The sequence below is a fragment of the Amblyomma americanum genome, chromosome 4 (genome assembly GCF_052857255.1).
Source record: "Amblyomma americanum isolate KBUSLIRL-KWMA chromosome 4, ASM5285725v1, whole genome shotgun sequence".
Taxonomy (NCBI): Eukaryota; Metazoa; Arthropoda; class Arachnida; order Ixodida; family Ixodidae; genus Amblyomma; species Amblyomma americanum.
Window position 1 is genome coordinate 61,782,282 of NC_135500.1, and position 27,680 is coordinate 61,809,961.

The window sequence follows — 27,680 nt, forward strand, 5'->3', positions numbered from 1 at the left end:
AGAATATTGTTACGTGGCGGCCAGCCGAAGAGACACGATGATCGATGGAAATGAGATGATTTAATGGCTGCCGGCCTAGCGCGAGCGCTCCTGCCCGCGCCACTGCGCAGTTCGTCGTCTTCTTCGTCACACTACTCGGGGCCACCGAGCGATCGTCCCGATCGCGAACGAGAAGATCGGCACTGAAGATGAAATGCTGCAGATGACGATGGGCTTGTAAAATGGTTGGATACAGAAGAAGGAGGTGAAGGGCTTGCCGCCACGGTGAATGAGAAGATCGGCGAATGAGTCCCGGTCCACGAAGCATCCGGGCCGCAGGTTGCCAGGAGCCGACGGCCGAGGTCCTTGGACGCACCGAACGGCAGAGGCAGGGGGGGGGGGGGGCGGTGTCCTCACGTGTGGGCAGCGTCTCGGGTCGGTCGGGTCATTCCGGTCGCGGCAACGTGGTCAGTTCGTCGTGTCTTGTGGTCGGGGCGGTGGACGGGGCTGGGGTAAGCGGCGAGGTCGGTTCAGGTCTGGCGGGCTGGGCACAGCCGGGCGGTGCGGACCAGGCACACACGGCCGACGACCACGGCAGGCGCAGGACGCCGAAGCTCCGGGACCAGGATGGCGATGAAGGGACCCCAGCACCTCACACCAAATGTTACGTGGCGGCCAGCCGAAGAAAGAGACACGATGATCGATGGAAATGAGATGATTTAATGGCTGCCGGCCTAGCGCGAGCGATCCTGCCCGCGCCACTGCGCAGTTCGTCGTCTTCTTCGTCACAATATTGATGCTGTGGCTTATCTCGGTCAGTACCTCGCTCTGTGCCCTGTACTGGTCGATGAACTCCTGTAACGCTGCATCAATTTCCGAAGCGCGCATGTAAAACAAAAAAGTGAGATTTAATCTGAAGGCGCGTGAGACGGAACACAGGACTCTCAGACTGCGAGGCGAGCACACGACCCTTAGGGCAAAAAATCGTTCTTTACACTTGAATATTTACATGAACTTTTTACAAAGTTTTTAGGAGATGCCACAGAACGCATCTCAACAATACGGAGCAGTAGAGCACTAGACGAGCGGTAAGGCTGAGCGCATCAGCAAGAGAGTGCCACTCAGGTTGAAAGTCAGTTTGTTCATATACTTCCCTCAATTCGACAGTAAATGGCATAAATGTGATTTCGTCGAAACAGTTGATTCACAGCGACGGTTCATATAGTTTTCCATAATCTGCCTAGTCCAATCATAAAAAAAACAGGATCAACATGAACATAGGCCACAAAGCCCGTTGCTTGCGAACTTATCGTGCGCTGCCTTGCGAATGTATGCTAATGAGTATATATTTTAATGCTAAGGCAGAGAAAAACTAATAAATAAAAAAGAAACAAACTATAAAAACTGTTTTCTCATTCAGCACACGTAAGGTGTCCCAAGAGTCCTCCGGGTTTTTTTACAAAGCGTCACAAGCATTGCGGTGCTATCCACAAGGCGTAAAATTTTGAGTTTAGTTGCGTTAGGCGTCAGTCGTTCCTCGACACAGTGTCACGGTGTGCGTGGCGCGTGCCCTGTCAAGACGCTCAATGGCTGCCTCAGACAATATTGGTCACGGGAAGTACCAATGATGTTGCAAGCGAGATTTTTTTCATTTTTAGTTGACTTTTTCTTCAACTTTGACTCCTTATTGGAAAAGTTCCAAGTTTTCAGGGAAGTGAGAGTTAGCATGAAAATGAGGGGAATTTTGTTGTCATAGGAAAAGCCCACGGCTATAGTCGAGAGCCAAACTGGGAATTTGAAGGGGAGAACTGCCAAACTGCTAGTGTGAAAAGCTTTTCCTTTGTGCTTCCTCGAAGTATGACAATTGCTACCTCTGCTGCCGCAAAAGTTTTTTCGCACCCAACTCTTCAGCAAGCTGCGGTAAAGATTTTGAGAGAAGGCCAATGCCGCGACAGGCACTGAGCTCCACCGGGATGACAACTCATCAATAGCGCATTCGCATTTCGTTGTTCGATAAATTGCTGATCTAATGTACGACATTGCTGAGAGCCCAGGTGTTGAGGTATTTGAAATCCAGTACTACTGTTAGAGGACGTCGCTGTACATGTAGAGATAAAGCACTTATTTTGAATTATGAGTGCCTTAATTTAAAATGACTGATTAAAAGAACACCAGTTACCCTCCGCAATAGATCAATGGTTACGGCGTTCGGCTGCTCAACTGCAGGTCCCGTGTTCGAATCCGGCCGCGTTGGTCGCCTTTCGATGGAGGCGATACACAAAATGTGCCCGTATGCTGTGCGATATCAGTGGAAATTAAAGATCCCCAGGTGGTCGAAATTATCCCGGAGACCACAACTACGGCACCTCCTCTTCGCCGCCGTGGGGGTTCAATGGTTATCGCGCTCGGCTGCTGACCCGAAAGACGCAGGTGCGATCCTCCCCACGGTGGTCGAATTTCGATGGAGGAGAAATTCTAGAGGCCCTTGTACAGTGCAATATCTGTGCACGTTAAAGAACACCAGGAGGTCGAAATTTCTGGAGCCCTCCACTGCTTTGTACCTCATATTCCGAGAACATTTGGGACGACAAACTTCCTTGAACCCTTCTTCCGTTATTCTCTCACTCCTTAATTTATCCCTTCCCTTACGGCAACGTTCAGGTGCCCACCGAGATGTGAGATAATTACTGCGCCATTTTTTTTCCTCGAAAATCATTTTTCATTAACACCAGTCGTGAGTTCGAAATAATTATTTCGGCCATTCTCTGCCCTGTGGGTACAGTCCCGGTTGGTTTCACTGATAGAGCATCTGGCCCGGAGTGGCAGTGGCCCCTGCCTTGTTTAGCGAACCAGGATGAATTTTAATAAAGAAACATTATATGGCTCAGCAGCTAAGATACCTGGCGGCGTAGACGAAGAAACGGCATGACGTCACCATGATTTCACAAGCCGTCAACAGTACACCTTAAGAGAGTAATGGATGATCATACAAGCAATCAATCAAAAATATTATTCAAAAAAGTAAAAATTACTAATAGTTAGTGATTGCGGTAGCCTTTATATAATAAAGGACGTTACTAAATAATGATGAATGACATCCTAGTCGAAATCAAGAGGAAGAAATAGACTTGGACAGGGCATGTAATGCGAAGGCAAGATAACCAATCACGATTAAGGGTAACGGAGTGCATTCCAAGAAAAAAGACAGAAAATAAGGTGGGCGCATGAAATAAAGTTGTTTGAGGGGATACAACAGCCTCATCTAGTTGTCTAGCTTAACTTAAAATGATGCGCATATATAAGTAATGCCCATGTATACTAAACAGCTCATTCGCTATATTCGTAGATTCCTGGGAGTCTTCGGGCTACTCCTGGCGCAGTCGTGCAGCGGTTAGGCGATGCGCTACTGCCTTGCGACTGCAGATTCTCCCAGCGGTGGGCCTTGTACCACCAAGGTTGTTATTCCCGAGTAACTTCTCTTGATCAATCATTACTTTAAATGCCATCTGCCACGGTGGGCAGTTTTCTCGCAATCCGGTGGGCGGGATGTGATGACTCCACAAGTTGACGTGTCCTAGGAGGTCCACCTAGATTTATTATTCGGAGATGTTTTCCTCGCAACGCAGTCGACGAAGGCGATGGCAACGACGACAACGCCAGATTTTTTTTTGCAAAACGGGAGCATTAACGCTGTCGCGTTAATGAACTACACAGCGTGATATTGCGCTAGAAATAGCGCGACTGAACGTTAGAATTGAAAGAATCCCACGAGATGCTACGGTGTGCATGTTAGCAGGATCTAGAATAAATTCTACACCACAGGGCGATAGTGCACGTCATAAATTCCAAGAAGGACAAATACATAAAAATACTTTAAATATGGATACGAGGAATGGTGCCAGCAAGAAACAGTAGTGAAAAGGGCCAAGGGTGCAAACCATTCAATCGAATCTAAAACTCAGCTAAAAGCGAACGGGCGTGAAGGATGGAAGCAACAAGTAACAACAGGAAAGGGTACGGTGAGGATGGGCAGGACTAAAAGTGACGAAGCGGATTGTTGGCATTAAAAAAACGCTGGTTCTTTATCTGAAAATATATTAGACAGCATGCTCGCACTTTTGACCGCATTTTTCGTGGTTTAGAAGGCCTTCATAATTTCCTTTTTGGTTTTGACCAAATACATATAGAGCTGACCAAGACGTAAAGAGTCAGGCACAACCAAATAGGCCCGTTGCGCGTTACGTGAGGAGAGGAGGAGGAAACCGCTGAACACTTGATACTCTTCTGTAAAGGGCTTCACCCTTCAGTGGAAAACAGCTGGTCTGATTTATCGAAGGCATTGGGGTTTGGGGACCTGAAGCGGGTAGAAGTAACCAAGCGAAGGCTATCTGATTGGTGGCTAAAATAAAAACAAAAGTAAAATTTCGTAAGTGATGGCTAGGTGGCTTGAACCACCACCCGATTCAAAGGATTCAGCCTTATCCATCCATTCATCCGTCCGTCCGTCCGTCCTTCCATCAGTCTATCCGTCCATCCGTCCATGGCCGTGCTGACGACTGTACAGTATATGCTTGCAGCAACACACGCAAAATGCACAAGCAACGTAGATATGCACTCATTCCTCGAAGTAAATACAAGATTCCATGTGTGCTTTCTGCTTTTTTTTATTTCGCAAATATACTTCTATCATTGTACCCACATATTACACACCAAATTTGTATAAGCGGCTCCTCATCGGTCTGTGCACCCCATTACTAAAGGGCGGTAAAGACGATTCTAAAATTAAATGGCTCACATCAATGATTACCTCAGCTCAGGAAGCAAGACGAGCTCCTCACCTGAGATAAAAGGTGAGTCGTACAGGCTAATGACCGTTCTATAAATTTGCCTCGAGTGAAGTCTCGCGAGCGAAAAAGCTCAACAGCTGCTGAGTACCACTACGGAGTTCAGAGCAAACCAGGAAGGGTGCCAGTATGTGAGCATCTCTGCCAATGCCTCCCCCCCCCCCAGAAAAGTAATCGGCAACGACGCTGCTTTTTGCTTTTGCGTAAAGTAAGCACGTTGAGTGGGAAACATGTGTACCGATTTTTGGCATAGGTTTTTAGTATTTCTCCTTCACACCTTGGTATTTCTTTGTTACGTTGTCCCACTGTTCTGATTGTGCAATTTGGGAATACGAAAATTTCAGCCCACTTGACAAAGAGTTAATTAGCTTTATAAAAGAATGAAATCGGTTTTCTTAACAACTCGGTACACTATATGCCAAAATATTTTACCTGCTTTGAAATAATAAGAGGCGCCAAAAAAGTTCAAACTTAGAACAGCTTTTATGAAGCTAGCCGTGTAACATGTGTGCCTTCGATGCTGATGGGAAATTGATATTTATCTGTACGTTTATTGCTTACTTCATTCTACGCATAGTGCTGTTTTACGAAATCTACGAGAATATGACAATAAGCTAAAATGGCAGTAAAAAAAAATTTGCCAGGTGACCAATAAATATACTTCCAATTTCTGGGCTAGTTTGCCGATTAGCTCACTTTTCTATGATCTTGATCAAGCGTCTGATGAATGAGTTAATTAAATGAAAGCCTGCACTTAAAAATGCGAGCCATGCCAGGATGCTCTATGGCGGGTTCACGCGAATTCTGAGGGGGGCTCTAAAGTTAATCATTCCCTGCTCTGCACCTTTGCTTCTCCTGTGCATCCATGAACCTGTCCAGATGCTGACCGTCGTGAAATCTCCATGACGCATACAATGTTCGTCCTCTTATGGCACAAAAAAACTATTTACTGCTGACAGCTATAGTAGTAAGACACACGGTCGTTTTGGCTGACTACCAGGCACGCCTGCACTATACGACACATGCCGTTCTCAAGAGCCACCGCAGATTCATAAACATGTGGGCCAGATGATTTGCTTAGGGTTTATGGGAATTTCACGTCTCATAGCCACTCGGGCTGTGGGAGGTGCCGTAGGGAAGGACTCTGGAAATTTGGATCACCTGCGGTTCTTTTTCGAGCACTGACGTCGCACAGCACACAGGATTCTAGAATTTCGCCTTCATCAAAATTCGACCGCCGCGGCTGGGTTTGAACCGTCCGGCCGAGTTGGTCCGATATGACTATAGTGTGTGGCTCATAAGGGATACCAAAAGCACAGGTCACGAGTCTTGTTTTTGCCTTCCTGGGAACTGCCATCGATAGCCTTTGATCAGCATGTCTCTTGTTACTTCGGCCCGGCTGGCAACCGGTCTGTTTGGTCCACAGGCGAGAGTGGTACTTTCTGCTACGCCACAGAACACAGACTACACTTCAAGTTACCCTCCTGAAACCCTCGCGGCATCTTGTTAGATGGCCTCCCTGTGTACGGAGTAGAACGTCAGTTGCCGACTCCTTCTATTCGATACCTTCTTTGTGAAACTCCCGCCGATCCAGAGGACAGGAGCATTCGTCATCTTCCCCGCAATTCTTGGTACACGGCTCGCATAGCAGGTGCAAGCAGGGGAGCAGAGCGGTCCTCCTACGCACAAGGCCACATGCGCTGCAAGTCCTGTTCGCGGGGACAGGCACGACGAAGTGCAGTGGCTTCCAGTTTAGGTCTTGGGAGAAGCCGACAAGCGTGTACTGGAGACCTGCCGGCATCGTTTGCGGTGCCCGCTCGGTACTCTCTGTTCAGCTGAAACTGCACTTACTAGCATTGTCAAGTGCGATCTTATCGGTTCTTCTATTCGATTGCTGTCGAAGTAACACTTTGATATCTGCTGCCTTCGTTTTATTGCTATGAAGGTTGGGTACGCTAGGCGTGACGAAGTGACGGTGCTGTCCCCCCGCATGAAGAGGCGTTCGTATACTTCGATACATCTCATCCGCTAGATATATTCAGCATCATATTGTGAGCATATTTTAGTGTAGAAAAAAGAAAGTGTTTCAGGCTATTGAAGTAAAATAGAAATTGCGTTGAAGTGCTCACGCGTTTATCGTATTGAATTATCGCTGCAGCATCTTCTAGCTGTGAGAAACACGCAGCTAAAGCGACATCTGAAGATGACGCGCTTCAGCTGGCTGCAGTACAGAGTGTTAATGTAACGTGTATGATTAAATTAGCGTTTTTGGTGGTTAGAACGCGTCCAGGAATAAATTATTTATAATTATTAAATATTCTTTGGCATACAATACTTTCTCACTGTCGCATACACGCTTTTTGTTTAGCCTCATCCACAGGCGTTCTTTTTTTTTCGGTTGCTTTTAAGTACAAGGGTGACGCCGAGACAGAGGTCGTAAAGGCGACATTTGAAATGCGTTTCTGGAGAGAACCCGAAATGAATAAGGAGCAAACGACAACCCAAAATCTAACAGCCAACGAATCAATAACTGGGCTTGCCTGCGTCTTTGCAAAACGTTAAAATACAAATAAAAGAAAGATAGAGTAGAATCTCGATGACACGTATATGATTGATCTGAATTTAGGGATAATACAAATTTCAAAAGTGTCTCGGACGGTCTACATTGTACAAAATGCGTTACGATTTGGGGTTACACGAAAAAATTTGCAATCCGGCCCGGATGATACGAACGCGCGACCAGCCACCCGTGCACGCTCCCACCGCTGGCCTTCTCTACCCCCGCCTCCCTTTCACAAGTGTCGAAGGGCACGAGCTACAACGCGTTGCCTGTAGCAACCCGACGAGTCAAGGTGAGCCACGTGCCTGACAGGGCTACGTCACCCACCGAAAAAGTTGTCTCGCAGCTGCTGGGGGCTGGCCAGGAGGACGCTGCCACTGGCTGCGCCCGTCCATTTCCCTCGTTCTTCGCTGCCATGTGCGTTTCGCCGAGTTCAACGTGGTCTGCCCAAACGTAACAAAGACGTAAACGGTGCAAGCGTTCACTCTTGACTTGTTTCAGAAGCGCGAGGCACTTTCTTTTAAGGAGAAGCTTGATATGGTCAGGAAGGTTGATGAAAACCGAGCGAAGAAACGTGTCGACTTGGCAAAAGAGTTAAGGCTGGCACCGTCAACACTGCACCATTATTGGGCAGAGAGATGTTTTTTGAAGAACGCTCAGAACATCGGTGTCACCAACAAGCAGGCCAAGACTGCGATGTATGTTAAGCTAGAAGAGGTCCTGCTGACATGGTCTCGGGAAGTCACAGCGGCTGGCATCGACGTGGACAGCAAGGTACTGCGAGAAAAAGCTGACAAAATCGCGCTCTCTCTTGAAATCGGAGGTTTCCAAGTTTCTGAAGGGTGGCTGCACCGATTTAAAGAGAGGCACGGACTTGTGTCGTCTCTGGTGAAGAACGAGTCAGCTGTCGACTACTGGCTGAACACGCTGCCAGCTCTGATTTCGGAGTACGCGCCGCGCGACAAATTTAATGCCGACGAGGCGGGCCTCTTCTTCAATCTGCAACCGGAGAGGACATTGTGCGTGAAAGGCCAGGCATGCCAGGGCGGCCAGAAAAGCAAGGAACGAGTGGCAGTGCTTTTTTGCTGCAACGCTGACGGCTTAGAGAAGCTGCAGTTTACTGTCATCGGGAAGTCCAAGGTCCAAGCAGCAGAGGTGTTTGCAATCGGCTGGACGTTTGCCTGTTTTGTACAGAGGGAACCGAAAGGCCTGAATGATTGCAGATTCATTTCATGAGTTGCTCACAAACCGGGACCGTAAATTGGAATAACAAATCGAAGGAATTTGCTTTTGTCGACCAGTGTTCTGCCCACCCAAAGCAAATGACTTTCAACAACTTCACAGTTTTCTGCTAGCAAACACTAACAGCCGTCTGCAGCCACTAGACGCTGGAATCATTCGCAGCGTTAAGCATCACTTTAAAGGACTTTTAGTGAGGCGTCTTTTGTCGAAAATACAGCACAAAGTTGTGCATTTGAGGATAAGTCTGTTAGATGCAGTGCACTTCTTAGCCCTGTCTTGGGACAATGTGACTGCAGGCACAATCTCGAATTGTTTTGAAAAATGTGAATTCAACATGGAACCTGATCTCTCTCCGACAGGAGATAATCAAAAGCCCCGTGAGGATTTCACGATTGAAGGCTGGGACAGTCTCATAACTCAAGTTTTCGTCTCACGACTTCTTAACCGTGGATGACGATGCTGCTACATGCAGGTTAAGAACCACCGAAGAGGTAATCAATGAAGCAGACAGAGATGAACTCGAGGAGCCTGACAGTGATAGTGAAGATGCCGATGCATCAGACACACAGCCATCACTGGCAGAAAGCTTTCACACTCTTGATGTCCTGCGCCGCACCGTCGGTGCCGGCAATGTGAGCGAAGAAACTGTTGCACGGTTTTACGCGTTTCAGTCAGGGCTGGTCAGTGAAATTGAGGGCAGGAGAGTGCAGAAGTGCATCGCAGACTTCTTTTGGCGGAAGTAGTTGAGCATAGTAAATTTTTTGTGCATCCTTTATCTCTTTCCTTATGGCGCGGTTCAGGTGTCCAAAGATATGAGGCAGATATTGCGTCATTTCCTTTCCCCTAAACCAATTATTAATATTAATATTTATTATTATAAACAGTTTACGATAAGAGTCAGTGCAGAATGACTTAGTAACCTGAGCTTTGCTGATCACATTGGCTTGGTAACTCATTTTCTCGATTATCCGGAAGGCATGATAATGCGTTAGACAAGCAGAGCGGTGAGGCTAAAATTACTATGCAGAAAACTAACGGAATGTTCATCAGTCTCGGGACATGTAGCGAGGTACTGGAATTGGTAAGGAAATAGGGCGGTGACTGCCTGCCGTAAGTAAGATTACGATCTGAATCACCAAACCGAAAAAACTGGCCTCATCCTATTTGTTGTGCCGGCTCATGCATTCGAAGGCTGAAAACCTTTCCTCCATAACTTGGTCCCAGATGCCACTGAAGATAGCGGGGTCTTCTTGACGTAAGGCGCTACAACAGGGGACAGGTGGAAACGGGGCTGGGGGCTGGTAGCTAGTCTCCGCATTAGGAACGTAAACCTTGCGACTGCAGAGTTCTAGTGCAGCGTTGGATGTGGTTATTGTGGCACCTAAACCAACTTAATAGTGGATTGTTTGATTGGTCACGGCGGCCGACACACGCTGGACTCATTTCCCACCAGCACAAGACAGGCAGCTGGAGGCAGCAGGCTCCACCCGAGGCGCGCTTTCTAGCCGCCAGCAATGAAAACGATGTTTGGGAGTGCTGATTTCTTATTATGTTCATTTTAAATGAGAATTTTTAAGCGGTATCCCAATAATTTTGCCACGTCTAAACATGCAGAAATCTTCTTTGCAAAGATAACTTTACCTATTACAAAACTGATATGGGCTGATGAATATTCAAAATTTCAGCAAATAATATGCTTTTATGTTAGTTTTATTTACACTGTAACTAGGAGTGCTGAGGCGTTACAGTAGCTGTCGCGATAGTGATAATGCAATACACAGCGTAACACAAAACGACATAAACTTTTCATGCCTCGAAAGAATTTTTAACTGAAAATGGGTAAAAATGACTCTGAAAGATTGGAAATTGCAGACATGTCAAAGTACCACGACCATCTGTTGTCCTTTTTTCTATTACACGTGTGAAGTTTTGGCAGTAACTTGATAGAGACAACGGTAAAATTATAAAGACAGCAGTGCGACAGTGCCGACAACAGTTGTGCGCCTTCTGCCATGCTAAGCGCGCCTTGGATGATTGGCCAAGAAGAGTGCAGACTGCGATGGAAGAGCACTCAAATATCTATCAGTGTGTTAGAACTTCGTATTGGAATTCGTTTGCTCTTCGAGCATGGAAACAGTTAAACAGTTCGGCCGCTTCACCTACGGTGCTCACCCGCGACACACACGGCAGCCTGTTGTCTAAAAAAGAAGTTTTGAAAGAGCACCGGCTGAGCCAGCATCGGCTAAGGCTTCTAGGAAAGCACCGCTGCAACTTGTGCCCTTACTCCTCCGATTACAAGTCGAAGTTAGACTGCGCTTTGCAGTTTCGTATTTATTTTTTGTATAGGTCCGCAACCATGGTTACGAGACAGAAACGAACATCACATAAAGTATGGCGCTCTTTGGCACAGGCTTCGTTTAAATACAGCCGCAGTTCTAATCGTTTTCAAGCATTTCGCTTCTCTAAGCAGGGAGAGGAGGAAATGGTTCTCCTGTTTGTTCAAGAGGCAATTGCGCTGTTAATTCTGATTGCATGTCTTCGCATTCTACGAGGAAGCTGTCGTACTTTTTCTCTTCTTTCAAGTGGAATTTGTTATTCAAACAGCGGTTTTACTTCCGCGACAGCTCACGTCGTTACGGAAACGCATTAACCGGCACTATTGGGGAGACCTGACAAGAAAAGATTGGAGAAGTAGAGCCCGCTGCCTAAAAACGATTGAACCACCAGCGTCGCGGCATATGAAAGTAAATCGGCGAATAGTGTGCTTCCTTGTTCGCTTTCCCTGTCGCTGGGCAGTACAGTACTCGGCACCGAAATTGAGCGCGCGACATATTTTATCGGTTTCAAAGCATCAATGCATGTGTGTACCTTACTTTGTAATTTTATCTCATACATAAAGCAACAAATAAGAGGAATGCGTTTTTAAGCGCCGATCAAAGCTCCATAATGCTGCATCATGGCAGTGACCTCTGCTCCATCTGGCTGCAATACCCTTCTTTAGCAGCCATTTTAACGCTAATATATGCAGTTGAACTGTATCGTGTGATGTTTGTACGATTAAATCATTATTTCGGTCTTCCTCCTCTGAGCGGGCGATAATGTCTTGCTCAGTGCGTAACTTCTCTTCCTTCTGTTGTCTTTCTCTGCCAGAGGCCACTTCAACGTGCACGTACTGACATACGCGGGCAAGCGGCCCTTACGGTACAACGGATGCGTGAGAAGCTTCATACAGCGGCAGCACCAGATCAACCGCGAGAGGGTGCACTCAGGGAAGAATCCTTAAGGGTGCGGCGGCTGCGAGCTTCGCTTCACCCGATGTATGTATGTATGTATGTATGTATGTATGTATGTATGTATGTATGTATGTATGTATGTATGTATGTATGTATGTATGTATGTATGTATGTATGTATGTATGTATGTATGTATGTATGTATGTACGTACATACGTATGTACGTACGTACGTATGTATGTACGTATGTACGTATGTATGTATGTACGTATGTACATATGTATGTATGTACGTACGTACGTACATATGTATGTATGTATGTACGTACGTACATATGTATGTATGTATGTACGTACGTACATATGTATGTATGTATGTATGTACGTACGTACATATGTATGTATGTATGTACGTACGTATGTATGTACGTACGTACGTATGTACGTATGTATGTATGGGCATGTTCAGATAAGAACGGTAATCGAGGTCCGATGACCATTTTTTGTTTTCAATTATATTTTTATATGTGATGGGTAAATGTGTCCACACAAAGGAATGAACCTTAGTTTTGCAAGGAACTTTGTAGTTTTCTCGGAAAAAAATCGTATGTCACAAAAGGTGGAGAATGTCGTTTTTGCCACTTCTCAAAGTTGCAAGTTTGGAGCATCACTGCATGCACAATAAGTGGTTTTCGCGCATAATTATTTTTTCAGTACTTTATTACAACTTGTACTATACGAAGAAATAAAAAAACGTTTTCTTTCTTTGTCAATCTTCTGAGTAAAAAATCGCAAATTTCGCTTCCGGAGCTGTGCGGTGCCAAAAAGGCACTTTTCAGGGCAGCCTTAGGGCAAGATGCGTAAAGATCTCCCGGCTGAATCTTTTTCTCTGTATTTTTCAGCTACTTTTAATCACTTCAGGCAAGTTTTGTAGCTCTACACTTGACCTATGTTTTTCAATATGGCCTCAAAATTGGCAGAAGTTCAAAAACGTCAAAAAAGTGACAACTTTGACTTGAGTTTAAAAAAAAACATCATCATCGAATTTTATTAAAATTTGCCCAAATAATACTCAACATTTCATAATTCTAAGGCTTTAAAAAAGTATTGCATTATATTGTTTTAAAGTATGGAAATAAATACAAAACGGACTTTATGATTTCAATCCCTACGACTGCTCAGTGTTCCCTCTTAGAATGCGCAATCGTCAGAAGCTGGTTTTAGTATTGGTATTTTGTAAGTAAATTTTAAACGCTACAGTTGCTGAGTTCATAAGTGTAATTTGTAAGCATTTTTTTCTATTACAATCAAAGGTCTAAAGCTCCTATTCGCTTTCGTACTGTTCTAACGGTGGGACCTAAATTACTGTAAGCATATTCCAACACGTTATTTTGGAGTGACGTGTGTGTAGGAGTAGTTTATGCAAACAATTAATGCACCCGTCGCACTTTCAAGGTGACTTTAACTGCTACCGCCGCTCCAGGGATGAACCGCGCTTTGCAGCCGCTCCTATAGCTATATAACGCCCAGCGCGACCCTGAAATTCACAGCATCATGTGTGCCGCCGCCGCACCGAGGCTTTAGCCGCCGCTATCATCTTTTCATCGCAACGCACCGAACGCCTAGCAGTTATGCCTCAGCCTTCGACCTTCGACCGAGATAACCCTTGTGAGCGGATGTTGTTCGGATCTCGAATTTTGTGTGTCGTTTTCCAGGCCTGGTAGACCCGGTGGGGTCGTTTTCTGTACTCACGTGTTTTCTCTGCGCTGGAGCGCTCCCTCGACAAGCATACTTGGTATATCAGTCTCAGCTCGTACGCCAGACCGAAAGAACATCAGTGTCGACGGTGGGCAGCCTGTGTTAAAAATCCATTCATCTGTCCTCCTCTTTTTGGAAAAGCAGCTCTGGGCCCTGCATCCGTCACCTGCTCTTCTGTCTCGCGATAATCTCCGGAATCGGTGAGCTTTTGCATTCATGAAGAGATTTCCGCGGCGAACGTTTTGTGCCGACTACTCAAAAAGGCACAAACAGAGAATTGAAAAAGGACGTAATTTTCGCAGTGTAAATACACTCAATGTCGCTGCTCTCAAAAAAGTCCTACTTCCCGAAGAAGCTCTCCGAGTACGAGGAAGTGACTTCATCTGTCAGAATTGTTACCGTCGGTTCAAGGAAGACATAGATAATATGCAGGCAGAGTCAACCGAAACATTAGAAGAATTCCGCCCTGGGGAAGAAATCGTAGAAAATTTAAATTCAAGTGTCAGCCTTACCTCCGAAATCTCGCCCCTAAAGCCACCGAGCGCTCTAAAAAAACGCCTCAGACTTTCCTATGCAAAGCGAAAGCAGGAAGAGGTGGCAAGAGCTATGGTGACGAAAATACGATCGGGGATACAGGCAGCATATAATGTCCCAGAGACTTCGCGTGCGTCAGAAGAAAAGTGTGCGCAATGCAGCAGTTGGGAGGACAACCTACATGCTGCCTACAATAGGTGCACGTCCTTTCAAGAGCGTTGCCAGCTGCTGACACTGCTACCACGCAACCTAACCGTGAAATATGTGCAGGAAGTTATTCCAGAGGCAACGAGGTACGTTATCCAAAAATCGAAGAAGATGGTGGATGAGGAAGGCGTATGGTCAACACAGGAGAAATATACAAGATGTAAACTACAACAGGAAGACATTACCACCGTTTTAGAATATTACACCATGGATGAACTCGATTGCTCTAGACAGACTCCGAACAAAAAGGATGTTGTGAGAATCGAGAAGGGAGGAGAGAAAGAATGGATACCTAAACGCTTCATGACGCGGTCCTTGCGAGAAGCATTCCGCCTCTACAAGCAAGCTCACCCTGCCTCCCAGGTTGGCCTCACCAAATTCATATCCTTGCGTCCTAAGTGGGTGAAATGCTCGCCACAGTGGCAAGTGTGTGTTTGTGTGTGCTGTGCAAACTTTCAGTTGTGCCTCGTGGGACTGCAGAACGCGTCCGGAAGGTCGCTTTCTCCCGAAGATATGCAGAGCCTCTGCGTATGCCAGGAACCTACTGCGTCGTGTTTCCTTAGGAATTGTGAGCACTGTCCACAAGATGGCATTTTCACTTTGGAAAATTTTGAAATGAGCAGCGAGGACGAGGTGTTGATTGCTTCATGGGAATACGGTGAGCTCGTTAAAAAGACTCTGACCGCTTCATCATTTATGAGAGAATGTCTAAGAATGACCATGAAATGGATTCCCCACAACTATATTACATCTGAGCAAGCAAGAGCAATACATGAAGAAAAACAGCTGCAAGAGAGGTGCAATTGTTTTGCATTTTGATTTCGCCGAAAACTGGACAGTTGTGCTTCCAGACGCAGTACAAGCTTACCATTGGCAGAAAAAGCAGGTGACCGTGTTTACCTGCGTTGTCACGTCAAGAAAATCGACTCGGAACTATGCCGTAATTTCCGACGATATGTCTCATGATTCAGCTCATGCATGCTTGGCTCTGTCAAAAATCAAAGCACACCTCGAAGACAACGCGCCAATCTACACCAAGATAACATATGTGAGCGACGGGGCTCCCGCTCACTTCAAGAATAAATATCAGTTTCATGAGCTACAACGCAGTGAATGTCGAGAGACGAAATGGATGTTTTCGGCCACTGGACACGGCAAAAATGCTTGCGACGGCGTTGGTGGGCTTGTCAAACATCGAGCATCACACCACAACTTGCGGAAGCCTGCAAGTGAGTCCATACAAACAGCCAGCGGCTTCGTAGACGCAATTAAAGGAACGCTAAAGAACATCACCATTCTGGAGCTCCCACAGAGGGAGCTTGCAGACTTTCGCGAAACGAAGAAGGAAGAATGGAAAATGGCAAAGAAAGTGCCTGGAGTTCAGACGCTCCATATGTGGAAGTACGTTCAAACAAATGAAGGCAGTGCATCCTACGTGGCCTCCACCGCTGCTTCGGAATGGAAGAGACAGTGATCTGGTTTGTGCTTCGTGCTGGACAATATACTGTGCGCATACCGACTTCAACTGCTGCCGTTAATTTCTTGTTACGATTTTCTGAATTGCAATCTGCATATAAAGCGGCATCCCATTTGTAAATTGCGTTCCTATTAAAACTCCTCCTGATTAAAAATCTCGCAGATAAATTGTTCCTCTCAGAAGACGACGTTCTGTCTCCTGACATTGCCCTGTAGAACCTTTGAACACAGAGGTAAACAGATGCAGGTACGGAAACGTCGGCTTCAGAAATACATTAATATAAATTTTTATATATAAAATTTTTTCTAGGAACCCACAAATTATCTAATATTTTTAAAAAATCGATTACATACCAATGTACCTTACGATGATAAATTAGAGAATACAAAAAAAAAACGTTTGACCGCCAGCAGTCAGTTCATCAGGTGAAATAACGAATTTATTCCCATTTTGACGCATTAAGAACGCCGCTAACAAGCGAGTAGAAGCTGTACAAACATTCACGATGGTTCGCATATTGTGGTAATTGAAATGTAACCACGTTCAGTGAGTGCTAAATCAAATTTCTGACAGTTACTATTTCTAAGAAGCAGTAATAAGTAATTCTAGGTAACAAAAACATGAACTCAGTTTTGCATTTATTTTTATACTTTAAAACAAAATAATGCAACACTTTTTGGGTGTTTTAAAATTATCGAGTATTGAGTATTATTAGGGCATTTTTTAATAAAATTCGATGATGACGTTTTTTTTTAAATTCAAGTCAAAGTTGTCACTTTTTTGAAGTTTTTGAACTTCTGCCAATTTTGAGGCCATATTGAAAAACATAGGTCAAGTGTAGAGCTACAAAACTTGCCTGAAGTGATTAAAAGTAGCTGAAAAATACAGAGAAAAAGATTCAGTCGGGAGATCTTTACGCATCTTGCCCTAAGGCTGCCCTGAAAAGTGCCTTTTTGGCACCGCACAGCTCCAGAAGCGAAGTTTGCGATTTTTTACTCAGAAGACTGAAACAGCAAGATAACGTTTTTTATATTAATCGTATAGTGCAAGTTGTAATAAAGTGCTGAAAAAATACTTATGCGCAAAAACAACTTATTGTGCATGCAGTTATGCTCCAAACTTGCAACTTTGCGAAGTGGGAAAAACGACATACTCCACCTCTTGTGACATACAATTTTTTTCCGAGAAAACCATGAAGTTCCTTGCAAAACTAAGGTTCATTCCTTTGTGTGGACACATTTACCCATCACATATAAAAATTTATTTGAAAACAAAAAATGGTCATGGGACCTCGATTACCGTTATCTGAACATGCCCGTATGTATGTATGTATGGATGTATGTATGTATGTATCTATGTATGTATGTATGTATGTATGTATGTATGTATGTATGTATGTATGTATCTATGTATGTATCTATGTATGTATCTATGTATGTATCTATGTATGTATCTATGTATGTATGTATCTATGTATGTATCTATGTATGTATGTATGTATGTATGTATGTATGTATGTATGTATGTATGTATGTATGTATGTATGTATGTATGTATGTATGTATGTATGTATGTATGTATGTATGTATGTATGTATGTATGTATGTATGTATGTATGTATGTATGTATGTATGTATGTATGTATGTATGTATGGATGGATGGATGGATGGATGGATGGATGGATGTATGTATGTATGTATGTATGTATGTATGTATGTATGTATGTATGTATGTATGTATGTATGTATGTATGTATGTATGTATGTATGTATGTATGTATGTATGGATGGATGGATGGATGGATGGATGGATGGATGGATGGATGGATGGATGGATGGATGGATGGATGGATGGATGGATGGATGGATGGATGGATGGATGGATGGATGGATGGATGGATGGACGGACGGACGGACGGACGGACGGACGGACGGATACGGCTGAACCCTTTAAATCGGGTGGTGGTTCAAGCCACCTAACCATGACTTGTGAAATTTTACGAGATTGTTGCCTCAAGCGCCACTGCAATAAGAAACTCTCTACTTTTCGAAGGTCTTCGTCATTTGTGTGTCGTCGTTGCAGAAAGAGGTTTTCCATAAAGGAAAACCTCAACACACAACTAAAGACGCAGCAGTTGGACAGACCCCGCACCACATTGCACGGAGCTCCGGAACAGGTTACCGAAACACAGCCAAATGGAGAAATACGAAAGTAGAACGTGAAGCCGCCTCTAGCACTTGCACAGTACGCACTTTCATAAGGGCTTATATACCGTCCAAAATCAGTGACGCCATGTACGCGCGCTTCCTCCGCGCTTCCATTGAAAAATACGAATCCCAACGCAACGACAAAGAACGAAGATGGAGCCGTCTGAGGTCCCGAAAAAAAATGCAGTGCAGCAGTGCTTTGGTATCAAAGCCGTCATGAATGAAATAAATAAAAACACAACAAACAGCTGCGTGGAATTTTCTTCGCCGGCATAGATATTATTCTCGCAGAGTAGAAAGAATGTCGAAGCCCTGTGCCGTTTGAGGACTGTCCGCCTTTATATCTGACGCATGTTCAGCCGTGAGAAAAGGTGCGCAGACCAGGGGAACGGTGCCAGAATGCTGGACAGCACATTCTGATGGAGCGTGCATGTTTTAGAGAGAAACGCACAGTGCACTCTCCTCAATACGTGGCCAGTTCTTGCCCGCATTTCAGCCACGTGCGGCTATTTCCAGAATTGAGCAACGAAGAAACGCTTTTCACGAGCAAGCTAACGCACCCGAGCCGTTTAATTAGTATGCCTGAATTGGAAACCTTCAGCACCTCGCATCCTTGTCGTTCTGCGCGTCTAATCCAAGAAATGGAAGTATGGCGTAAAGTGTTCACGCTTTGTGCAATGTTGCAGACAATGCTCAAGGACAGGACAGGTACAGGCCTCGATTTTCACTGGAGACAACAGCTCCGCACGACAAATTGTATAATGTATCCTTCGCTGAGTAGCATTGTTACTCGGAAATAGTAGATGGCGTCTGTGCACTAGACCCTAGAGCGCGCAAGGCTCCCGTAGTTCAGAGAAGACCGACTTTTGATGCAGTTCTGTTTGCTTTGAATTCATGCAGTTATGGTTTCTGTATTATTGCCTTTTTGGTGTTCAGAAATTATTGCTGGATGGCGTTTTCGATTTTCGTTACTTCACTAGCCCATGTTTGGTTTCGTAATAGTATTACTCTGTTTGGAAGTGTGTGCTCTGCGGTATATTTGCGCTTTAATACTCTCTGACATTGTATGTTGTCTTACTGCCTTTTTAGGGGACTGATGTTTGTTGTCGTTGCATTCGCGCGTAAATGGAATATTTCTGCAGGCGTAATTGATCGCGTTCTAGTGGCTGCTATCGCAGACGCTCCAGTTTTTGGTCTAAATGATCCCCGGTGTTGTGTTTGATAATTCTTTAGTTCCCTATCTTAAGTGTCAGCAAAAGTGCTGAGCTGTTTAGGGACGTTGTCGTGCACAATCACATTCAGTACTGCTTCTTGTCTCTGATATCAATATAAAATCTGTTGTTGAAGTTAGATTCTTACGGTGTTATCAAAATGGCAGCGCAAATATTGCTAATAGGTATACTTTGTCATGAAAATTTATTGCGATGCATGCCGCATACCTTTGCGTTATCGGGCCTTATTTTAATGCTGCTTATTATTTGTAGCCATGAACACTTGCCGTACAATACCGAGCAAGCGCCCCCAGTCGAGTAAGTTCCCCATCCACTGTATCCGCAAATTTCAGCTTTTAACTACCAATCAAGCGCCCTCCCTCGGTTCCGAAAGGAGCATCTTTCTGAAAGGTTTTATTTGTAGCGAGAGATGTTTATCGATCCAAGTTAATCTAAGTCAATCCAATCCAATAGTAAACAAGAACCACGTGAGCTGCCTCCGTCGCCATTTTGTTGTTTGTCGGCATGAGGTCAGTCGTGTTTCTGCCTGTGCTGTGCATTTCTGCACAGTGCAAAAGACAATCGAGGTCATCGAGTGGCACAGGTTTAATGGAAATAATGTGCATCGAACATCTCGAGTGTTCAAGCTGCACCGCAAGAGCGTACGGGAATGGGACAAGAACGGCGAAGTTCTTCTACAACAGAACATCGGAAAGTCTAAGGTACGGCGCAGGTTAGCAAAAGGAGCCCCTGTTTTTAAGCGAAGCAGTAGACGGCGCGCTTTTTGAATTTCTGGAGCGCGGAAGAAGTGCCGGACGCGCCGTCAGCAACAGACTGCTTTCTGAAGAAGGTTTGAGTTTAGCGAATAACCGGCAGCTTGGTAACTTTGTGGCCTCCAGCATGTATTTGAAGAGGCGGAAGGCACGGTTTGGTGTTTCTATGCGGCAAGCAACGAATGACAGCCAGAAGAAACTCGAGGACTGCTTGGAGGAGACGAGAGCATTCCGTGCGGCTATAGGCTCTCTACGACGATGCCACGACTTGACTCTCTACCACATTGCGAATATGGACCAAACCATGGTTCGAATGGACACTCCAGCGAATCCTACGAACAACCTCTGGGGGGAAAGCACTATCCGGATTGCCAGCATTGGCTGCGCCCGGTGGACATATACAGTTTCCTTAGCAGCCTGTGGCTGTGGGCACAAGCTTCCAGCGTTCGTCATCTTGATGGAGCCAAGCGGAAAAATTCCAGCGACAGCCTTCATGAGCCTTCGTGTACCAGGTGAGAACTAGATCTGGCTTGCTACTTTTCCATCGGATAATGTGATCGATTACCAGCTTTTGCTAAATGCAGTGTGTTTTGTTTCATCTTTAGCGAATTGCCTTGGGACCGTTTCAAAATAATGGTTGGATGACGTTAGAGAAGTTTAAAGAGTGGCTGATGAAGATATGGGGCCCAAATACTGACGTCGTACGGCAGCTCCGAGTGTTGGATTAGGCGCCTATACACAAGACCCAAGCCGCAATTCATTATTGTTACACTGACATTGTGTACGTGCCAGCCGTTTGCACCAGTCTTCTTCAACCTGCTAACGTTTTGTGTAACAAGCCGTTCAAGGACAGTCTTCGGAGGGCCTGAAAGGCCTTTATGCGGAAGTGGGAGAGAGCGCCAAATGGAAACCAGCGGAAACCATCACGGCATGACGTGCTGGATTTTGTATGTGAGGTGTGGGCTGCCGTCCCAGAAGAAAACGTACCACGCTAGTTCTAGGTCTGTGGCATCACGAACGCGCTTGACGGGTGCGAGGGCGGCGAACTGCACGGTCGGCTTGCAGACATCTCTAAAGAACGCGATGAGCTGAGGGAAGAGTGTGCGTACCTCGTTTTCGGGTCAGATTCCGAGGACTCACTCGATGGGTTTGAAAGTGAATAAAAAGATACCGGTATAAAAAAAACTGCATTCGTCAATAACTTTTGCTAAAAGAGCGCAGACCAGAGTCATTATATTAGTGGCCGCCATCTTGAATATAGGTGCGGAACCGAGGAAGTCCCCCCCCCCCTCCTATTTTTGTTCAGTTATCTCTCGAGTAGCGGGGGGCACTTGGTCGGTATTTTACGGTAGTGAAGATTGTTTTGTGTTCGAGCCTGTGATCTAGCCAGTACCACGCTAAGACTCAGAATATCTCTAAATAAGAAAGGTGAGCTTAGTGTCGCAGCCATAATGAATATTTTTTATTTACTTTTTTTATTGAAGCATCCAGCCCTAATCTGTTGCAGGCTGTAAGCAGATGAATGGAATGCGCTCAGCAATGAAACCTATCACACATATTATAACAGAAGTTGCATATACTTTATATTGGCGCACCATTTTTACTTACACCGGGCCAACTATTATCAATATTTCCAGCATAGTTACAGACTAACATAAAGTAAAAGAAAATGAAGGCAGTCGCTGGATGTTGTTATTAAGGTTCTTTGCTGCAGCTGTCAGCAAGTATTCCCGAAAGCAGGCATCCTTACATGCGGTATAAGAAACGAAGAAATTGCAGGCGCATCAGCGATCGAAATTTGGTGTCACGTAGAACACACACGGCTAGTATCAAATAAGTACCCCTAAGGTCATCGGCGGTCCGTGTTTTGAGGAGCAGAATTCCTATAAAAATTATTAGCACAGGCATGTCATATGATGACGGTAGACGCAATAAGACTCGTGATTATTTGTATCTGTGGAAAGGAACACCGAGCGACCCAGGTTAGAGAGACAAAGACTCTTATTTATCCATGCCCGTCAATAATCCGAAGATCTCTCAATTTCTTGGGCACTGAAACTAGCGCAGCACAGTGTCATGAGCGTAAGTTTCACCGAGGGATATTCAAACTACTTTTATATCCAAATTTGAATGAGCGTAAGGTTCGTAGGAAACAAAATCATATAGAGGCACACTTTGCATTCGTGCTATCGGGAAGTTGAGCAAGATAGAAAAAATCGGCTGTGGTTTAGATCTGATTAAACCTCGTGTGACGCGACATCTGCAGCTGGCCCAGTGGAACTTGGTCACGGGATCAACCACGGCGTTGCGCCGCCTGCAGCTGCTCCGCATCACGTGATAGCGTGGCGCTGCCGCCAAGCTGAAGGCCCGAAATGCTACAGTAATGTAGCTGTCACTAGAAAAGGACCTGCCGATGAGAGGGACGAAGCGATTCCCCTGGTCGGCGGTTTAAATCCCCAGCCTTTGCTTGAAGCGGCCACCGAAATATCAAAAAAGCGGTATTACCTTTGACATACAATCGGTGCTGATTTACTACCTTGGTTTTTCGCTGACGGTTATAATGCTCATACAAAGAGAGTAAACCGCGGTATGCCTATTCCACCTTATTCTCCGATGATAACACCACTTTTCAGCACAGTGACGCCACTTCGCTGAGGGATGGCAGCACTTTTTCGAGCGAACCCGTGGCATAGATGCGAGATTCCTTCATATTGTCCGCAGGGGTATTCCACGTCATACTCTGGGGGGATGTCGTAGTCGTTGTCCGACAGGTGCCTGAACCACGTCGGATCTTATCTATTCCCAGGCATCATCCACGCGCTCCGGCGGCGATGTCGGCGGGTCCAAGTTGATCAGCAGTAGCACGAATTTGTGATCGGTGCAGTAGGTCGATGCGTACCTTACTTCGTGCGCTGTGAGTGGAACCTTATATTGAACGTCAAGTCGATTCAGGTGCCTCGCGAGGTGGCCACTGAATTGATTGGATAGGCGAGTACTAACCTGAGATCAGCAAGTGTTCGGCCAATAAACGTTGGCTTTGAACGTGTGTCCTGATCGAAACCTACTTTTTGCCTTTCTCGATCTACCCCTTCCACGTGATGGCATGTCAATTAAGGCTGGACAGTGGCATCTCACCCAGTGCCTGACCCGGAGGGGAGCGGGTGTATCAGGAGTGGGCCAGCTCCTCTTACCTTGATACTAAAATCCCTCGGCTTGGTCTCCTTTGCTGTACTAGTGAGATGGCGTTGTATAGCCACTCCAGATATGAGGAGGGGCGCCACCAAATTTTTTTTCCATTCGTAGAGTAAGGTGTCTTGCATTTCGCGTAGAGGGAGAGTCGCATTCCGGAGTTCCGGGAGAAGTATTTCTCTCTTTTGCCTGGAGGGGTGATGACGTCATTTGCGTGCCGCATTTCTGCCACGCGTGGCTGCTACGGCTTTCTGGCGTAGGCGAGGTTTTCGCTCAAGAAACCGAGCAATTCTCGCGCATTAAAACGGTTCCTGAGAGCATCCCGTCGGCCTGACGACACACGATGAGGACTGCACCCGCCCTCCACAAAGGGGTTGGAGCCTTTCCCTACTATCCGCCGCATCTTCGGCAAGGCGGTAGGGTGACTCATGGGTCTAATCCCAATGACTAGGCAGTGTTTGTCGGTTTTAACTAAAAAGCCGTTCAGCATATTCACATAGAGGGTTGTTTGACGTTTCGGCTAACCGGTTTCTTGGATCAACGGCAGCGTGGAGCAGTGGCTGCATGTGTGGCAATATGTGCATGGTGGTGCGTGACACGTTTGACTTTGTTTTGTGTTTTTTATTGCGTCTTGATAATCTATCGCCTACATCCGAGTAACGATGACCAGCTGCTGCGAACGGTGCAGCTGTCTGGCATAATCATCATCATGACTTTAAGTTTATGTGCCTTGAATGTTAGGGGATCAGTTTGAAATACAGCTTTTGAATCTGAAAAAAAAAATGATTCTGTTAGCAGACGTAATTGTGCCCACGCAATTGCAAAATATTTATTGTACGTGAAGGTGATGAATATGAGAGCGAACAACATTTTACTTTTACAGAGCGCTCCCCTTGCAGTTTCAGTTGCGCAAAGCGGCTTTTCGGTCATCCTGGCTGAGACGCTTTATAGTGTTTTCTTTTAGTTGCGCATATTACGGAATAATACCGCCGTCAGGATATATGAGAGCCCTATATAAAGGCTCTTGAATATAACTATAACGACCGTGAACACGGCCATGCATTCTATCGGCCAACCAGTCCGACAATATTATTCGCCAAGAAGACCTGCTACGCGTCCAAGAGCGGTGTAAAACCTGGCTAATATCACTAAATTCTGCTAAAACATCCTTCCTTTAAAACGGATGCTTGGGCGAGTTGGTAAGTCATTTCAAACCGAGCAGCAACCGAGGGGAGGAGGGGAGGGAGGAGAGAGGGGGGCCGTTGAGCAAACGAGGGAGACACGACACAGACGAGCGCTGACTTACAACTGATGTATATTGCTTGGAACGTGGTATATATACAGTTACAACAAAAAGAAAACAACAAAACAACCATTCTTAGATTCACAGTCATTCTTACATGCCGCACTGAACAAAGGAGATAACAATGATCACCTTTTGCCCCCGCTAAAAATGCCAGTTCTTTGTAACAGATCATTAAATAGGGGCTGCAGACGCAGGCGTCTTTTGACCAGGCGATGCGCGCTGCTTCAATTATTTCACGTGTTAGTTGGTTACTGTGCCTGCGTAAGACTTGTGTGCGAGTGAAGTCAGGGTGGCAAGTTTTGCTGTCACAGTCACTACATTGGATGATGCCGAGATGCCCTTTTACAATATTATGCACATTGTTATCGTGCTCCTTCAAGCGTTCAATGAGGCATCGGCCCATCTGACTCACATAAAGTTTGCCACATGACAAGGAAATGGCGTAATTTACACCTTCTTCAGAGGAAATAATAATAATAATAATAATATTAATAATAATAATAATAATAATAATAATAATAATAATAATAATAATAATATATTCGATGTCGCACTCTCTTTAAAGAAATCGGTATTAACCATTTTGCACATCTTTCCAAGCTTATCGGGAGCCGAAAAATTGGCTTTGGCACGTGCTCTGTTTAATATTTTTTTGTCCTTGGGATAAATGATGAATATAAGGCAGAACAGTGTCTTTTTCCTTTTCCTTTCACGTCAAGGCTAGTTATCACAAGCAGCTACTAGTGTCAGTGTCAGAATCTATTCTCAGTAGTTTGAGAAAAAACAGAAAACAGGAACGGGCATATTCGTTGACGCGAAAGAAAAGGAAAAAACCAATGTTGTGCCTCACATTCATCATTTCTCCCACAGACTAAAAAAGGTAGCAAATAGAGCACGTGTAAAAGTCATTTTTTCGGCTCCGGATAAGCTTGGGAAGATGTGCAACATAGTCATACCGATTTGGTTTATAGTGAGTGCGACTTCGAACATGAAAATCAATTCGTCTCCTGTGAAGAGGGTGTAGTTTACGCCATTCCCATGTCATGTGGCAAACTTTATGTGGCTCATACCGGCCGATGCCTCAATGAACGCTTGAAGGAGCACAATAACAATGTGCATAATACTGTAAAAGGGCATCTCGGCATCCAATGTAGTTACTGTGACAGCAAAACTTGCCACCCTGACTTCACTCGCACACAAGTTTTAAGCAAGCGCAGTAAGCAACTATCACGTGAAATAATTGAAGCTGCGCACATCCCCTGGTCAAAGGACGCTTTCGTCAGCAGCCCAATTTCTTCCAATGAACTGGCATTTAAAACGGGGCAGAAATGGTGATCTTAGTTATCTCCTTTGCTCAGTGCGGCATGTGTGTATGACTGTGAATCTAAGAATGGTTGTTTTGTTTTCTTCTTTTTGTTGGAATCGTATATATGCCTCGTTCCAAGCAATAAACTTCAGTTGCAAGTCAGCGCTCGTCTGTGTCGTGTCTCCCTGGTTTGCTCTGTCAAACTGCGCAATGGTCTGTTTAAAAGTTCCTTTCTTTCATTCCAGCGCCGGCGCAACCACTAGGATGCAATTTATACAATTATCAACCGTCCCATTAATCAGTAGATTCCTATGAATACCTTCGTATGCATTTAAGCAAAAATCTAACCTGGTCGAAACATGTTTGCTATGTAACTAATACAGCCAATCAAGTTTTAGGATACCTGTGCCCTAACCTTGCCTTAGCACAGCCTACCATAGAATTGCTTGCTTACTTAACATTTGAGCGGTCGAAATTGTTGTTTGTATGCACCACCTATATCCTATATTCCTAACTTTGCTAACCTCATTGACACGCTTGAATTCGTCCAGAATCGCGCTGCAAGATTCACTTGTTCTAATTTTTTATTACCGTGCACATTAGCGTTTCCACACTAAAGTTTCAGCTTAACCTCCCCACATTGGTCAGTCGTCGCAAGATCGCCTGTCTTTCCTTATCGTAAATATTTCCATATATTTAATCACGAAGTTATTCCTATCGCTCCGCTAATCGTATTTCCCGTAATTATACCCTAACGCCGTCTACAATGTGAAAGCCTGCACCGAAACATATCACCAATCTTTTTTCCTGACAACAGCCTGAGAGTGGAATGACCTTCCATCCGAAGTGGCAACCTTCATTGTGCAACATGAACTGGTGGGCGAGTTGGTCGGACATAGTTCATGTAAACCAGCGCAACGCCTCGAAGCCAAACAGAAAGGAGGTGTTTTGTCCCTTTCTGTTTGGCTTCGAGCCGTTGCGCTGGTTTACAAGAACCTTCATTGACTTCAGCTAACTCAAAACCGCCATCGAAGGTAATCTGTATTCAAGCTGATTGCCTACTCAGCCGACTGCTAATTTAAAATCTGTTGTGGATCTTAGAGGAACAAATAAATACATAAATATAAGCAGCCATAAAATTCTAGCACGGAAGGATATACTAGAAGAGATCTGTCACCAGTGCGTTACTACCATGTTTCTCCAGAAATTGAGTAATAAAATTCATATAAACAAATAGGCCTAGTATTGGGACAGTTGGCAATAAAAGACAAAAGAAAATGACTTGTAGTCGGATGCAACATAAGAAAGCGGCGCCTTTTTCCATCAAAGGCCCCCCTTCCCTCCAAGACGTCGGCCGATTCTAATGACCGTGCTATCGTAACAATGCAGGGAGTGGCGTCGCAATGCAGAGATGGGTCTATGTTAGACCATAGAGGGAATGGATTATCCCCTTTCATTTTTGACTGCCAGCATTGTAACGCTAGCAGGATTGATAAGACTCGACTGTCGCCATTATATGCAAGTGGGTCCTTTAACGGGGAAAAGCCGCTGTGCTTTTAAGATGTATTCATCTATAAAAATGAGGGCTTCGCCGATGACATTGCCTCGCTAAGCCCCTCTTGAGATGTACTGCAAAGCGTAATCAATGCGTTAAACAGGCACAGCAAAACGGTGGGTCTAAAAACAACTATGCAGAAAACCAACTAACCTTTTCCAGTCTGTTAATGGAGCGGCAGGTTAAAATAGCTAGCGAGGTGCTGGAGGTGGGGAGGAAATACGTCAACTTAGGGCAGGCAGGCACCCCTTAAAAACTGTTTTAGTCAGTCTATAGACTGTGTGTAGACTTGTCTTTAA

At 45.1% G+C, this 27,680-nt stretch overlaps 1 pseudogene; it reads left to right on the top strand.

Annotated features, from left to right (window-relative positions):
- The first annotated feature begins 7,920 nt into the window (after positions 1-7,920).
- Positions 7,921-21,188, top strand: LOC144129521 (uncharacterized; annotated as a pseudogene).
- The last annotated feature ends 6,492 nt before the right edge of the window (positions 21,189-27,680 follow it).